The sequence below is a fragment of the Leuciscus leuciscus genome (genome assembly GCF_965113295.1).
Source record: "Leuciscus leuciscus genome assembly, chromosome: 11".
Lineage (NCBI taxonomy): Eukaryota > Metazoa > Chordata > Actinopteri > Cypriniformes > Leuciscidae > Leuciscus > Leuciscus leuciscus.
Window position 1 is genome coordinate 29,525,667 of NC_138735.1, and position 14,802 is coordinate 29,540,468.

The 14,802-nt window shown below is 38.9% G+C and overlaps 1 protein-coding gene and 3 long non-coding RNA genes across 4 annotated transcripts in view; 2 read left to right on the forward strand and 2 right to left on the reverse strand.

The window, feature by feature from the left end:
* The window catches only part of LOC309509324, a 53,242-nt gene extending 43,820 nt beyond the window's left edge, over positions 1 to 9,422 (forward strand). Inside the window, exon 3 of the long non-coding RNA XR_014209848.1 lies at positions 7,977 to 9,422. This is a non-coding gene — a long non-coding RNA (uncharacterized lncRNA). The remainder of the gene's footprint in view (positions 1 to 7,976) is intronic.
* Positions 1 to 14,802, reverse strand: part of LOC309509298 (H-2 class I histocompatibility antigen, Q10 alpha chain-like) — a 211,420-nt gene that overhangs the window by 181,961 nt on the left and 14,657 nt on the right. The window lies entirely within an intron of this gene.
* On the reverse strand, positions 5,607 to 7,099 carry LOC309509323. Its single transcript, XR_014209846.1, has 2 exons — positions 6,966 to 7,099; positions 5,607 to 6,046 (listed from the first exon to the last, which is right to left on the reverse strand). It is a non-coding gene; the product is annotated as an uncharacterized lncRNA (long non-coding RNA).
* Positions 14,099 to 14,540, forward strand: LOC309509328. The gene is made up of 2 exons (XR_014209852.1): positions 14,099 to 14,369; positions 14,457 to 14,540. It is a non-coding gene; the product is annotated as an uncharacterized lncRNA (long non-coding RNA).

Here is a 14,802-nt window from a genome sequence, read left to right on the forward strand (position 1 = left end):
GACAAAGGTCTTTTTATTTAGGGTCGTACCTTTAACTCTATTGTTGAACCGTTCAATGGCCCTGTTAGCCTGAGGGTAATAAACACTGTCTTTATGTTCTTTATTCCCTGTGTTTTCACAAAATCAGCAAAGGTTTCCTTCTCGAGAAATTTCAGAAGTTACTGATGAAGCAAAACCAACTTCTGGCCATTTGATGAAATAGTCAATCAGTGTTATTGCAAACTAACAGTCAGTATCTCCCTTCTCGAAAGGTTGAAATGGGCCATTTGGTGAACCCCACTGGCTGCACTGGAGCTGTGAATGTTTGGGCTGATTTATCACTGGCCTGGCCGGTCACACATGCAGAGAGGATTGTGTAAACAAGATCGTCTATTCGTGGCCAGCAATACAACTCCCTCAGACACTGTTCGGTTCGCACCCATAGACTGTAAATAAAGATGGACGACGCACCTTCACTCTCTTCTATTGTAGAAATGTGAAGTCCCAATATGGCGCTGACATCTTGCGCTGATTTGAGACCTGATTCTGCGCAGTCGTGAGAGTGAGAGTCCCGTCCACACTCCCGCAGAATCGGTTAGTCCAGTTCACAGCAGAACAACTTATATCGGTGTGAAATAAACAGTTATGGACATGTAGAAATTAAAGTTGAAGCTCCAATTTCCCCCCGAAAATCCCCCCCAAAAAGTGACTACTCCATTTAGAGAAGCTGTCAATCACAGCTGTCAATCATGGCGTCACATTCCTGTTTTTATAGCATCAAATAACTAACTAAGACCAAACTTATTTTTAAAAAAACGAACACTTAAACTTACATCAGCGTGATAAAAACTACCTAAAATGACAGAAAACATCTTTGGAAAAAAATTAGTTTGAAGTGTAATTTGATTGTTTAGTTTCCCTCGCGTCCCATTATTCGGTTGTTAAGTCGTGACGTAACCACTCTCCGATAATACTCTTTCCGGGTCAAAAGTCCAGGTCCTCTCTACCTACCTACAGCTTTCGCGAGCGTTTTGGTTATTATTGAGTGTTTTTACAATGCCGCAGTGCTGTGTCCCGTGTCCCGAGCTAACTCACTTCAACCTCGTAAATCTTCTTTTTCATTGATGCCTGGACTCTACCCTTAATTATGCCACCTGAGTGATGAGCTACACTAACCATTCTGTTGGTGTTAAAGGAATTTAAACCCTTTTTGACCGCCAAGGGTGCCTCACTAAGAAGGACGTGATCGTAAATAAATGTACAGGTTCCACCATTGTTATTTCTGGACGAGAGGAGCGCTTGGACCCGGAAAAGGCTAAACGTCACGCGTGACGTCAGACTTAACAATCGGATTGACTACATGGAGAGGGCAGGGTTTATGAGCGATACTGGGACCAGCCACCTGGGGGCGATTGAGACGCTTTGGCCTAACTTTTCAGCACTTGTGTGGCGCACTTGTTCACACCTGCCCCTGATGTCCCTCATGTGCCAGAAGAATGAGGTGTTCCCGCAGTGCAATATGAACAATCAAACGATTCCCTCTGAAAATCAGTGGAGATTCAACAACCAGTTCAAGTCTAACAGGAAAATATGGATGTAAGTCACTATGGATAGACCTTTGCAGTTTAGGCCAACCTGACTGAATTGTCTGGCATAACTGTGACAGTTCTGGACAGTTCTCGCATTCAGCTTCATGAGTTCACACTCATGCTTCATCAAAAGTAGTACCTTGATCTGGCAGAGTATAAAACAGGCGCTGGCCTTCCGTCCCCAAGCAAAGCAGCGAGACCCCTCGTCTGTGTATCTCCGGCCATGCATCTCCGTCATTATGAAAGACTTTCTGCCACGTCTCAAATGGATTCGGTGGCTCCCCACTGACAGTGAGAAACAGGGGATTGCTCGGCACTGAAGCGCTCATCCTCATCGACAACTTGTGGTGTTTTCACCCTTTTAACAGAACACACTCCATGCGGGGTACAATCATAGACTGTAAAAAAAGATGGACGACGCAACTTCACTCTCTTCCACTGTAGAAAAGTGAAGCCGCCAATGTCCCAATATGGCGCTGTCACAGTAACAGAAGGAGAAGACTCAGATCTAACGTAAAACAACAGTGTCTTAAACAGGAGGTAAACAGGTGAGCATGGGATTCAGAGTAGCAGGTTTGCACTTAGCTTTAACATTCACAGTTCTCTGTTGGTTGTAGTGCTGACTGGTGTGTGTGCAGAAGTAATGACAGAGATGAAGAAGGACTGAGGACAGGTACGTTTCCAAGGTGAGTATTCAAGTAAGTCTTTCCATAGGTATAGATGAGACCAGACGAAGGTGCTAGTGTGAAGTAACTGTTTGTATGAGTCCTAATGAGCATGTGCAGGTGATTATAATTGGTGTGATAATGATCTAGTGGGCGGAGCTGACGGGTCTGGTGCTGTGGATGGCTCTGAGACTGTGACAGGCCCTAATTATGGGGCGCAGAAGTGAGAGTGAAGTGGAGCCGCGGTATCAAGGTCCAGTTTACTGCAGAACAACTCATGTCAGTGTGAAATAAATCATGGAAATGTAGAAATTAAAGTTAAAGCTCTGATCTCCTCCCGAACAAAGTCAGTTGGTGCCTCAGTGACTACTTTACTCAGAGAAGCCATCAATCTCAGCTGTCAATCATGTCGTCACACACCCGCTTTTATAGCATTAAATAGCTACTTAAAAAAACGAACAACTGAATTTACATCAGTGTAACAAAAACTACCTAAAAAGACAGAAACCATGTTTGGAAAAAATTAATTTGAAGTGTAAATTGATTGTTTAGTTTGTTACACATCCCATTCGATAACATGGAGAGGTCGGGGTTAATGAGCTGTACTGGGACCAACCACCTGGGGGCGATCAAGACGTTTGGCTTCAATTTTCAGGACTTGTGTGCAACTAACACTGAGGATGCGTCCGAAATTGCCAAACTTTTTTGAATAAGTAATTACTTCACGACCGCTAAAAAAGTGCATTCTATAGTATTAATGAGTGTAATATGAATGTAATCTGGACGTACTATATTGGCCATGTTGTCATTATCATCTGATCTACCAGTGTCGGTTGCGTCGCTTCACTGTTGTCGATCAATCTGGGGACTTATACTGTAAATTAGGACATACTTCTTTTGTCACATACTGCTTTTCACATAGCCTGGGTTTCCCCATGCTGCCTTGAGCGCAGCGCGATTTTATTCACGCTGCTAGTCAGCATGGATTCCATGGACCAGATTTTTGCCTCAGCTAGGGAACCAATCACAGAACGGGGAGGGAGCAGCAAGACGATGACGACATCTATGCGACACACCGAAGCAGTTTGTTTATATCTATGGATCCAACATGACAGACGTAAAAATATATGCATATTTTTAGGAACACATTTACAAAAATATGCCTGTATTTCAAGTTGATAAAATAATTTAAAATCCACATCAGTTTATTTGTGCCGACGCACCACGCCCTCCCAGGATCTACCTAGGCTACTTTCACTTTTAAAAATTCCTCATAATCGCGCGCGCGATCTGCTTGCAGTCGTCGAGATGGATGCTGAGGAGTTGAAGAAAAGAATAGCTAGTGGAGATTGTAAAGTTGTCGACAATACGTCATCAAAAATCAAGTCCAGTGTGTGGGAGAAATTTGGAGTTATCTGAAGAAAATCTTGTGAAAGGCTTTGCTGCAAACATTTTCGTGTTGGATCGCCGCAAACGTGGAACTTCATCCCTGAGGAAGCACGGAGATAACTGTGGTAACAAAGCAGTTCTATCGAACGGTATTTTTCATATTTAACACTGTTAAGTATGTGTGGTGTGCAGGGCGTGTTTGAAACCAAAATGGTCAGATGTAGGCTAGACGAAATTGCGTGGCATATAGTGTTGTAGCTGCGACTGTTCGATTGGTAAAATGTTATAAGGCTACTCAGTTTTGTGGTAACGTTAGCCATGTTCTTCATGTACCGGCCTTTTGACAGCTTTGGCTTAAGTTGTCCTTGTGTTAATTGTCGTGTAATAACTTCTGTATGACCTGGCAATAAACATTTTTGTAAGTGTGTCTATAATGTGATAGTCTAAACTGATTTTATTTCGGGTGCGGGTCGGGTGGTCGGTTCTATTTTAAGCGGGTCGGGTCGGGTGCAGATTTTAATTAGTGCTGCTGTCGGAAAACGGGTCGGGTGCGGTTTTAAGCACTGCAGGACTCTGGTGTACACATAAATCTCTGACCCATCGTCGTCTTCTTCGTTGAATATCTGTCGCTCTACATACGTCATCTGGTATAATTGAAACGATTGGCTATGAGCTACGTACAGGCGCATTTGATAGACATTTGTAGCGCCCAATAAACGGCTCTGGGCATTCGTAAACCACGCCTCAAATACGAGAAAATGAACATGTGGTTCCCAGACCACGTCTCAAAGAGAAAGTGGTCTGACGTTAGCCAGGCTACTTTTCACCCATATAGTGAAGTTTGTGATTTCGGATTCAGCTTAAACCTTTATTCTTTTTCTTCGCATTACTCAACACAGTTTCTCACTAGAGCCTGAAGTGCTGCAGTTCCACATTATTACATCTGTTATAGTGAGCAATTACTATGAGCTGAACACCAAGTATTGTATACTTCTCAACACAACAGATCTGTACTGTGACGGACGGGTTTGACTCAAATATGCTCTGAATCAGAGAAAACCGAATGTGTAAACTGATATGAAATCAAACACCATATATTGTTTGTTTTGTACAATACACTATATGATAAAGTCAATGTAAGAAAGATGTTTTTGAGCCTTTTTCAAGTAGGCCTAGCTATCATCTCAAGCTTTCAATGAATTTATTACTCATAACTCATTTTAGCAGAAGTGAAACTGTTCCAGTTCAGAGCGTTGAACCAGTAAAAGAGTGAAACTGTGAGTTTGAGGTGTAAATCTCATTTACATTGTCAGGTTTAGTGATTGTGACGGTCTCAGAATAGAGCAGCTCGTCTACAGTGACCATGTTCAAACCCCAAGAGCTTCATTTCACATTTACTGCTGAATGCAGCTGTTCTCAACTATTACAATTAGGGGTGTAACGAGACCCTTATGTCACCATCCTGAACTCACAATACCATATTATTGCCATACTCCATCAAAATGGTAAATTTGGTTTAACATTGTGTGTGTAAATGAATAGGCTTGGACTTGGTGCTGATAACCCAATGCACAGGACAATAGAGACACCAGAATAACAATATTCATGATTCTGAAGCTGAAAATACAGAATTATTTCAGACGAATATGCTTGATGTCTCTGACTAGATATATCTAAAATAATGTAGGCCACTTTTTACTGGTAACATCAGACATTTGGCATTATCAGGACCCACAAATATTCCCCCATTGCATTATTATACATTATATTTAACATTATATACAGTAGTTTAATGTAGTAGTGACATGAAAACCCTGTAAACTTCGTAAACTTTCATTTTGGGTGAACGATACGATACATATTGTCACTATCCACTGTAATTATTGTTACACCCCTAATTACAATCAATCAAAAGCCGCTGAAACTTTAGTGCAGGACTTTGAAGGAACGACACACTGATCAATGATGCAGTCCAACACAAATGTGCGCTTGCGTTCAGATGAAGCTTTATTGAATGAACAGCAATGGCAGCACATTGACAGACTGCTTCAGTATTGAGCTGTAAATCACGTGACGCTCAGATACGCTGGTCTTCACTGGAGAAACATCAGCACTCGGAGCTCTTGAGGAACGAGGCCTCGTGAGCAGCTCCGGCATGTGTTCCTCTGCAGACGAAGCGCTCTGTGTCTTCCCAGCGTGCTTTGCTGAGGCTCAGGACGCTGCTGCGACTGTAGAGACCGTCCCGCTCGCTTTCTGCGCTGGTCTGAACCCCCTCGGTGACCTCTGACCCGTCCAGCGTCCAGCTCACCGTCGCCCCCTGTGGAGAGTAAGAGCTGAGCAGGCAGAGCAGAGCGGAGGAGTCTCCAGAGATCAGCAGAGAAGAGGGAGACAGCAGAGACACGGAGGGAGACACGGAGGGACCCGCTGGAACACACACACACACACACACACACACACACACACACACACACAGTTAGATGTCAGACATGGTCATGTTGTAGAAATCACAATAATTTTATCTTTACAGAATTTCCACATAACTGCTTTCATTCATAAACCACAAATATCCTGAATTCAGTTTAAAAATATTCTCAGTTAAATATATATACAGATATACAGCGAATCTCACAGTAATTTGATATTTTCTGAATAATCATTTCATTATTAATTGTATTTTGAAAAATCATAATTATCAGCAAATTTCAGTTCAACTAATGAATTTTTCAAATCGTTCTATTTTTCTGATGACGATGCTTACATTTTTTTATTATTAATTATTATTAATTGTATTTTGAAAAATTCTTAAGACTCTCACAATCATAATTATCAGCAAATTTCATTTCAAATTATGTATTTTTTTTTATTAAAAAATATTATTATTTTATCCGTATAATCAAACTTTTGTGTCATGGATTTCAAAAAGTATTAGCAGTTAAATTTACCAAGAATTATGGACACAATTATGTACTTAAAAAAAATAAAAAATAAATAAAAAAACGGAATATGACAGAAAATAGAACAATATTACAAACTACATTCAATATAATATTGCAATCAACATATTAAAAAACATTGAATGTTAGCAATTATAATATACAAAATTACTTGTGTAATAAGAAGACAATTTAAAAATAATATGAAATATGCTTTGAAATAAAAAAAGAAAAACGTGATGAAGTGTTTTTTGTAAAATTACAGACAAATGTAAAGAAATTGTGAAACAATCAAATTCGCCATGAAATTTTGCAGTTAATTTTTTTTTACTATTTTAATTTTTTAATCTAGTTGCCAAATGCTTGCTAAAATAAAAACAAATAAAAAAAATTGAATTGAAGAGACTTACTGATCGTCAGTTTAGTTCCTCCACCGAAAGTGAACCACAGTGTTTCATTCTAGTGAAAGAGTCGTACAAAAACCTCCGTCACACTCAAATGAACACACACTCCAGCAGAGAAAGACACACACACACACACACACACACACACTGATGTGAGACTCAACTGCAGATCTTCTCATCAAACATGACTGATCAAAAAAGAGCCACAAAATCTTCATCTAAAAAATAGTCCAAAGAATTAATCTTAAAAATAAATACTTGATATTGAATGAAGGCTGAAATCATTTGTTTCATAATCAGTCCCGAAATACATTCATCACATTTACAAACACGTGATATAAACTCTGCTAATTCTATTGTCCTGCTTTATAATGAAATCTTCAGCCAGATTTAGATGGTCATTCTCTATTGGATGACCTTTGACCTGTTATACAGTATCATGGATGATATAAATCTGCAGCACAGGGATTAAATTCTCTCAGCATCAAAGTCTGAATGAAACTGATCATTAAAACAGTGTTTAGAGCGAGAAGATCGACCCAAAATAACATGAAGTAAATCATGAGTTTCTGTTTCTGAAAATGATCCACAGAAGTTTATTAGCAAAGACACTAAAAGACAAAACAGTGTTTCTTCTGTCTTCAGGGAAATGATGTGGAGTGTGTTTGCATATTGATCAGATCTTCAGTGTGTGAGAGTGTTTATAGTGCTGTGAGTTTAACACTTCATCACTGACACACAAAACAATCTTCATCAACATGACCTTCATCATCATCTTCATCTGGACTCTCACAGCGTTTGCTCAAGGTTTGTGGAGCACAAGTTTGATATTAATTCATTTCTTCAAGTATATTGTCAAAGTTTTGAGTGTATTTTCTTCTTGTTGTGTTTCAGAGTGTAGAGGACAGATCACCGTCACTCAGAGTCCCTCAATAACAGCAGAACAACCAGGAGGAACTGTGAATATCACATGTAAAACCAACAGAGATGTGAGGAGAAAGAATAATGGGGATGAAGGTATATTCTGGTACTTACAGAAACCTGGAGAAGCTCCTAAACTCCTGATTTATCTTGTAAACCGCCTCCACTCAGGAACTCCATCTAGATTCAGTGGCAGTGGCTCTTACAGTGATTTCACTCTGACCATCAGTGGAGTCCAGACAGAAGATGCTGGACATTATTACTGCAAGAGTTTCCATTGCACAGTAGATTCTAATGATGGTTGTGTGGTTAATGAAACATTCACACAGTGAAAAAGAGTCGTACAAAAACCTCCGTCAGTCAGACTCACAGTGACTTTACACTGACAGAAACTGCAGCTGCTCACACACTGACACACAGAGGACAAACACAGGAACTACACATGTGCTCAAAACTAACTTTAAAGCCCTGATATACTCACAGCGAAGTTCTTTTTTTAAATCTTCGTTTAGGGGTAAAACAAAAGTTTGCAATACTTGAGCAGTGACGAGAGCGACGTTAAGATGAATATGTAAAAAATGTGCAACGTGATTTCATCTCTCCAAAACAAATTAAACACACAAAAAAATTGAGAAAACAGCAAGCATTTTAATAAAGCATAAGAAAAAACATCTGATCATAGCAACGTGGTTATGTACGAACTCTACGGCACCCCAGTAAACTTTATACAATAGACAGCTTAAAATGATTGATGGCCATTTCAAAACACTGCTTCATGAAGCTTCGAAACCTTTACGAACTTTTTGTTCGAATCAATGGTTCGGAGCAAGTACACCTGGCTGCAGCCTGCAGATCGGGGCGGGGCTGCACATGACGCCCCGCCCCACACTTACTCTGATTGGCTCATTCGTCTTCAATAGGAATACATGATAGAAAATAGTGTTCGTAGTTGGTGTGGTGTAGCCTAGGTCAGAGAAGTGCATGATAGATGAGCAAATGTAATCAAGCAAGTTACAAAACTGTACAAGAGAGAGGTGTCTAATGCCACACAAATGAGCTTAAATATGTTGAGCTCAGTTTAGAGCACACTTAATCTGAGAATCTGGCAAATTCAGTTGTTTTTGGTTAACTTAACTCGCTATGTCTGCATTATTGAATCACTGAGTTGTAAGCTTCTGCAAGTTTAATCTTTTAGATCTGTCGAATTCACAAATGAATGTTATTTATTGTGAACCAGTTGATTTAAAAGAATCGGTTCAAAAGATTCGGTCACAAAATGAGTCGCGGAGATCTCGATTTAATACTTAATATAGTGAATCACAATATTTGGACGCGGGGCATGTGAGATTTGAAATGGAAACTTAAGTAAAACATCGCTTATTCAAGGACGTGTAGGCTATTGCATGGACGTCTAAAATGCGTGCGCACATTTCAGTTGAATGATACATATAAAAAAATAACAATGGTGTTAAAATTAATTTACTAAACTATTTGCTGAAATGACCACAACATTAACCATAGCACTGAAATAAAAATACGCTGTTCAATCTGTCCGTCAGGTTCGCGTGAAAGTTGCGTTCATTACTGTAGCAACAGACTGCGCATTCTTTCCGAATCATGAAATAAAGTTTAGCAAAAAGTCTGATATTTTGCTCAATGTAGTGAAGAAAATAAAGCTTCATACACACACATAAATAGATAACAAAGCAGACACATTATACTATCAGTGTTATTTAGTTATCAGGACTGCATGACCATGAAATAACACCTTCTTATAGTTAAGTGGCTTATGTCTTGTCATGTTACTGACAACGATACTGATACATCATCTTCATTTCCTTTCTCATACTATGGTGATATGAAATAACCAAAATATATTAAATCATTTGGATTACATTTTTTTAAAATGTTGTGGGGACGTTCGTACGTTAGCCTAAAGACCAGCTTAATTTACCAAAACAATCATTTAAAGGGAGATACAGGCTATTTTTTTCTTCTTCTGTGCATTACAATGAAGGCTTTGTGATTGTGAAACTGCACAACTTTTCCTTTTTTTTTTAAATTACATAGCCTACTCCTTTCTACACCAACTACGAACACATTTTCTATCAGAAAAATAGGCTCCACCTTTTTTTAAAAAACGAGAGAAAAAAAAACGATGAAGCCAACCAGAAAAGGTATGACCAGATGCAGCCCCGCCCCGATCTGCAGCCAAGTCCGTAGGTGTGTTCGACATCGGCTGCGGCTGGATGTAACCGATCGGCGAGAGTAGCCGCGTGCAGGCGGGGAGGAGCTGCAAACGGAGACGTGAAGTCGGACACTTTCTGGTTCCCGTAGTGACCGCTCACGTGGTGTTTGCATACTTTACCACAGCTGCAGTGAAATAAATGCAATATTTGCCAAATAATACACAGATGTTTCATTTCATGAGACATGTTCATTCAATACTTTATGTACTGCTTCATACAGCGTCTGTTTGAACAAGAATAAAGTTCAACATAAGCAACTATCAATGAAGTGGAGTCTACGTTTTTTAAGCAGTTTTAATTTGATAAACATGACACAATATAACATGACAACGACATGAAAAGAGTGTTCACTGTTATAATAAACTGATTTGAGAGCATTAGAGGAACTAAAGGTGTTCGAATAAACACGAAACACACGTGATCGTTGTCATGCGGTGAATCCGGCCAATCGTGGAACAGCTGTGTCGTCATCAGCCCTCCTGCAGCCCAGTGCAGCCGCTCTTGAGAAGCTGCGCTGGCTGAGTTCTCCGGCTACTCTCGAAACGCTCTCGCGGTACTTTGATGCCATACGTCACAGTCACGTGGCGTCAGCGCTGTATCAAGTCGGACAAAATTTCTAACCGGCATGCACTGCTTCAAGTCAGCCGCCGATCGTTCTGCGCAGAGCTGCATGAAGTCGAACAAGCCCCTTCTCGTTCAGAGCGCAAACTGCCAGAGTCACGTGATTTCAGTAAACGAGGCTTATACATCATAACTGTTTCGAAACACTTCGACATTTCTTTTTCTTGCCTAATTTTAGATACACAAATGTCAAATTTCAAAGATTTTTTAAAAAAAAATTTAAGAAAGAATTTGATATGTATCTAAAGTCCTTGAGGAAATCTAAAAGCTCTTCTGCATGTAAGACTCTATCATGGTGTAAACACTTAAGCTAATGTAATATTCTTTGTTGATTTGTCTTGTAACCCTCATTATTGTCTATTACTGTACATTACTGTTCTGTATTTTTATTAAATTTTTTGTTACTAATGCATAATAAAATAAAATAAAACACTTTGAAATCCCTGTCAACCCATGAATCATGAGGAGGCACTGAGAACCAATGTGGGTTTGTACCTGATATCTGATCAGTTTTATACATTTAGGGATTGGTGATACCACTTATTTTGTTTTCGATACGATACGATACTTTCAAGGCCAGTATCGCCGATACCAATACGATACCTCTAAAGTGAACTTTTAAATTTGAAAATTTCTTAAATTATTGAATTACTAAGATTAAAATGGGTAATGACACCCACTTAACATATTTGAAAGACATTTTAACATTCAATACGCCTTAATTGGAATGTATTAGATTATAATTTTATTTACACATGGTTAAAATGTTTATTTCTACAAAAATCTCTAAAATATTATAGACCTGTTTGAACTATGGTCACGGTAATGTTAATTGTCATAAGGGACTTCCAGTGATAGGCTGTTGCACCAATAAAATGCAACCTTTTTATTCTGACAGTGTATGATTTATACTAAAATTAGTTACATAATAGAACATCAGTATGAACTTTTAACATTCAATTTAAAACAATTTAATTACACAAACTATGTAGGCTACAATGTGTTTATTGTGAAATAGCATTAATAGCACACTCCAGCAGAGAAACAGACGAACGACACACACACTCTCTCGCTCTCTCTCTCTCACACACACACACACACACACACACACACACACACACTGATGTGAGACTCAACAGCAGATCTTCTCAACATCAGGATTATTGAACTGTCTCATCGTCTCTAAATGTCTCTTAATGCATGAAAACTATTAAATCTAAATAAATAATATAATCAGAAAGACTCTGTACTGATCTTTACACATCTTAACTGGGAGTTTCTAAAAGATCATGTGTTTCTCAAAGCATTTTAATAAGTGTTGATGACCTGTGACCTCTGGAATGACCTTTGCCCTCTCATGGAGTTCACAGTGAAATACTTGTTTCTTTTAGTGATGAAACTGTCATTTGATTCATCAGAAAGTCTGAACTCTGAACCAGAGACTCGTGCAGAATAAAGAAGAAATGATTTCTAAACTCCTAAAGAAGTGAAAACACACTCCATTGGATCATGAGAATAAAACACATTAAAGGCCACAAAACTGGATCAGTTTCTTCTGCATGTGTTCATTTTCATGTGTGTTTTCCTCCAGCTGGTTTTTGCTCAGAGAGTCACTTTGCATCGGCACGTGTTTCAGCTCTCCGAGTGTTTATAGCCTTCAGACTCACACACTTTATAACACACTGCTGTTTACCACGGTACAAACCCAACACACACCATGAATCTCTTCAGCAGCTTCATCTGGATTCTGACCGCTTTTAATGAAGTTCCTAAACGCAAGTTAGGGAGGAGTGAGCCCATCTAATCTTTCAATCAACAGCCTGAGTATATAAGCAGCCGCTTACCTCTCTCTAGCATCAGCTGTTCCAGTATCCCTCCACCTCCCCAAACTCCACCTTCATCTCAGGTACCTTGCCCTTCAATTATCATATCCTACATTTAGCCACTGGGGGGTATATCAGAGCTCGAGTTGAAGCTGCTTCATCGAGCCCCTCTTCAGTGGACAGCAAGCCAAATAAGTTTAACCTAATATCTTAAAGATTTTATGGGCAAGCAAACTCGTTAATTCCAGGTAACAGAAGTCAAAGCTTGTCATTTCTGAGTCTTTAATCTTCATGTCATTTGATGAAACTCATATAATGTTGTTGTCAACAGCGTCCAGAGGAATCACTGTGACTCAGCCTGAAGTTGTGAATGTTTCTGTAGGACAAATCGCCACTATAGACTGTAAAACTGATACTGGGATATAGCTGGGGTTTAGCTTGGTATCAGCAGAAACATGGAGAAGCTCCTAAACTCATCATTTCTTATGTAAAGGATCTCTATGATAACAGTCTCAGTCGATTCAGTGGGAAAGGAAGATATGAAGGAAAAGATTTCACTCTGACCATCAGTGGAGTCTAGACTGAAGATGCTGGACATTATTACTGTAAGAGTCGCCACTGGATCAACAGTAAAGATGTGTTCACACAGTGATAAAGAGTCGTACAAAAACCTCCATCAGTCAGAGTCACAGTGACTGAACTGAAACTGCAGCTGCTCAAACACTGCTCATCTGCATTTATGATTTAATATATTCTTCTTTCTAAACTGAATCATCAGCATCTTAAATATTTCCTGCTTGATCAGTTTAATAAGTCTATTGATTTATTAAGTTCATCCCTCATAATGCAGATATTAACAGCATCATATAAACACATCTTTCAACTTCAGATCAGATGACAATAATTTAGATTCATATCTATGTAGGGAGGAATTAGCAATGATTTAAATAAATATATATAAAAAATTAAAGACCAGATTACCCAACAGGTCCTGTCCAAAACAGCACATGCATTTCACCATATTTTTTTAAATTGATTTCATAAAGATTTATAATGTGTGACTCTCAATCAAACTCAGTTATTCAGTGACTGACAGAGACTCGTGTGTGTGATGATCCTCATGTCTGTTCATAAACTGCAGGAACACACATGGATTTGGTGTAAAATTTGGTGATTAACAGCGACATTTCACTCCAACTAGTAAAAATATTCTCAAAGTCTCTCAGTGAAGTCTTGGCTCGCTTTCGAGGCTACAGCCTATATAATACATTGAATAAAACTATTGTTTTTTTTTTGCTGCTAAGAGAACCGACGGCCAGTGCTGCAAAGTTTCTGAAGTGACATTACAAGACATTAAAAGTGATGACATGTAAATAATGTAAAATGTCTCACTGTTGCTCAAGTTTAAATCTGCACTTTACTATAAACCTTCAGTGATTTGAGTCTGGATCCGGATCTGCTCACAGATATTCAGATTAATACTGAAGTTGGTAGATGTATCAGAACTGAACTGAATATCATTTTTAACATTTTGACTATTGTAGAAGATCAAATATTATGAAAAACATTCATTTTTACTCTGTTCTCACTTCAGTGATTGTGTTTTGTGTCTGTTAATGAGTGACTGTCTTCAGGTAAATGATGTGGAGTGTGTTTGCATATTGATCAGATCTTCAGTGTGTGAGAGTGTTTATAGTGCTGTGAGTTTAACACTTCATCACTGACACACACAACAATCTTCATCAACATGACCTTCATCATCATCTTCATCTGGACTCTCACAGCGTTTGCTCAAGGTTTGTGGAGCACAAGTTTGATATTAATTCATTTCTTCAAGTATATTGTCAAAGTTTTGAGTGTATTTTCTTCTTGTTGTGTTTCAGAGTGTAGAGGACAGATCACCGTCACTCAGAGTCCCTCAATAACAGCAGAACAACCAGGAGGAACTGTGAATATCAAATGTAAAATCAGCAGAGATGTCCAGAGATGAAATGATGGGAATGAAGGTTTATTCTGGTACTTACAGAAACCTGGAGAAGCTACTAAACAACTGATTCGTTAAGCAAAAAAACTTGAGTCAGGAACTCCATCTAGATTCAGTGGCAGTGGATCTAACAGTGATTTCACTCTGACCATCAGTGGAGTCCAGACTGAAGATGCTGGACATTATTACTGTCAGAGTTTCAATTGCAGAACAAATTCTTATAATAGTAATAATAATTGTGTGGG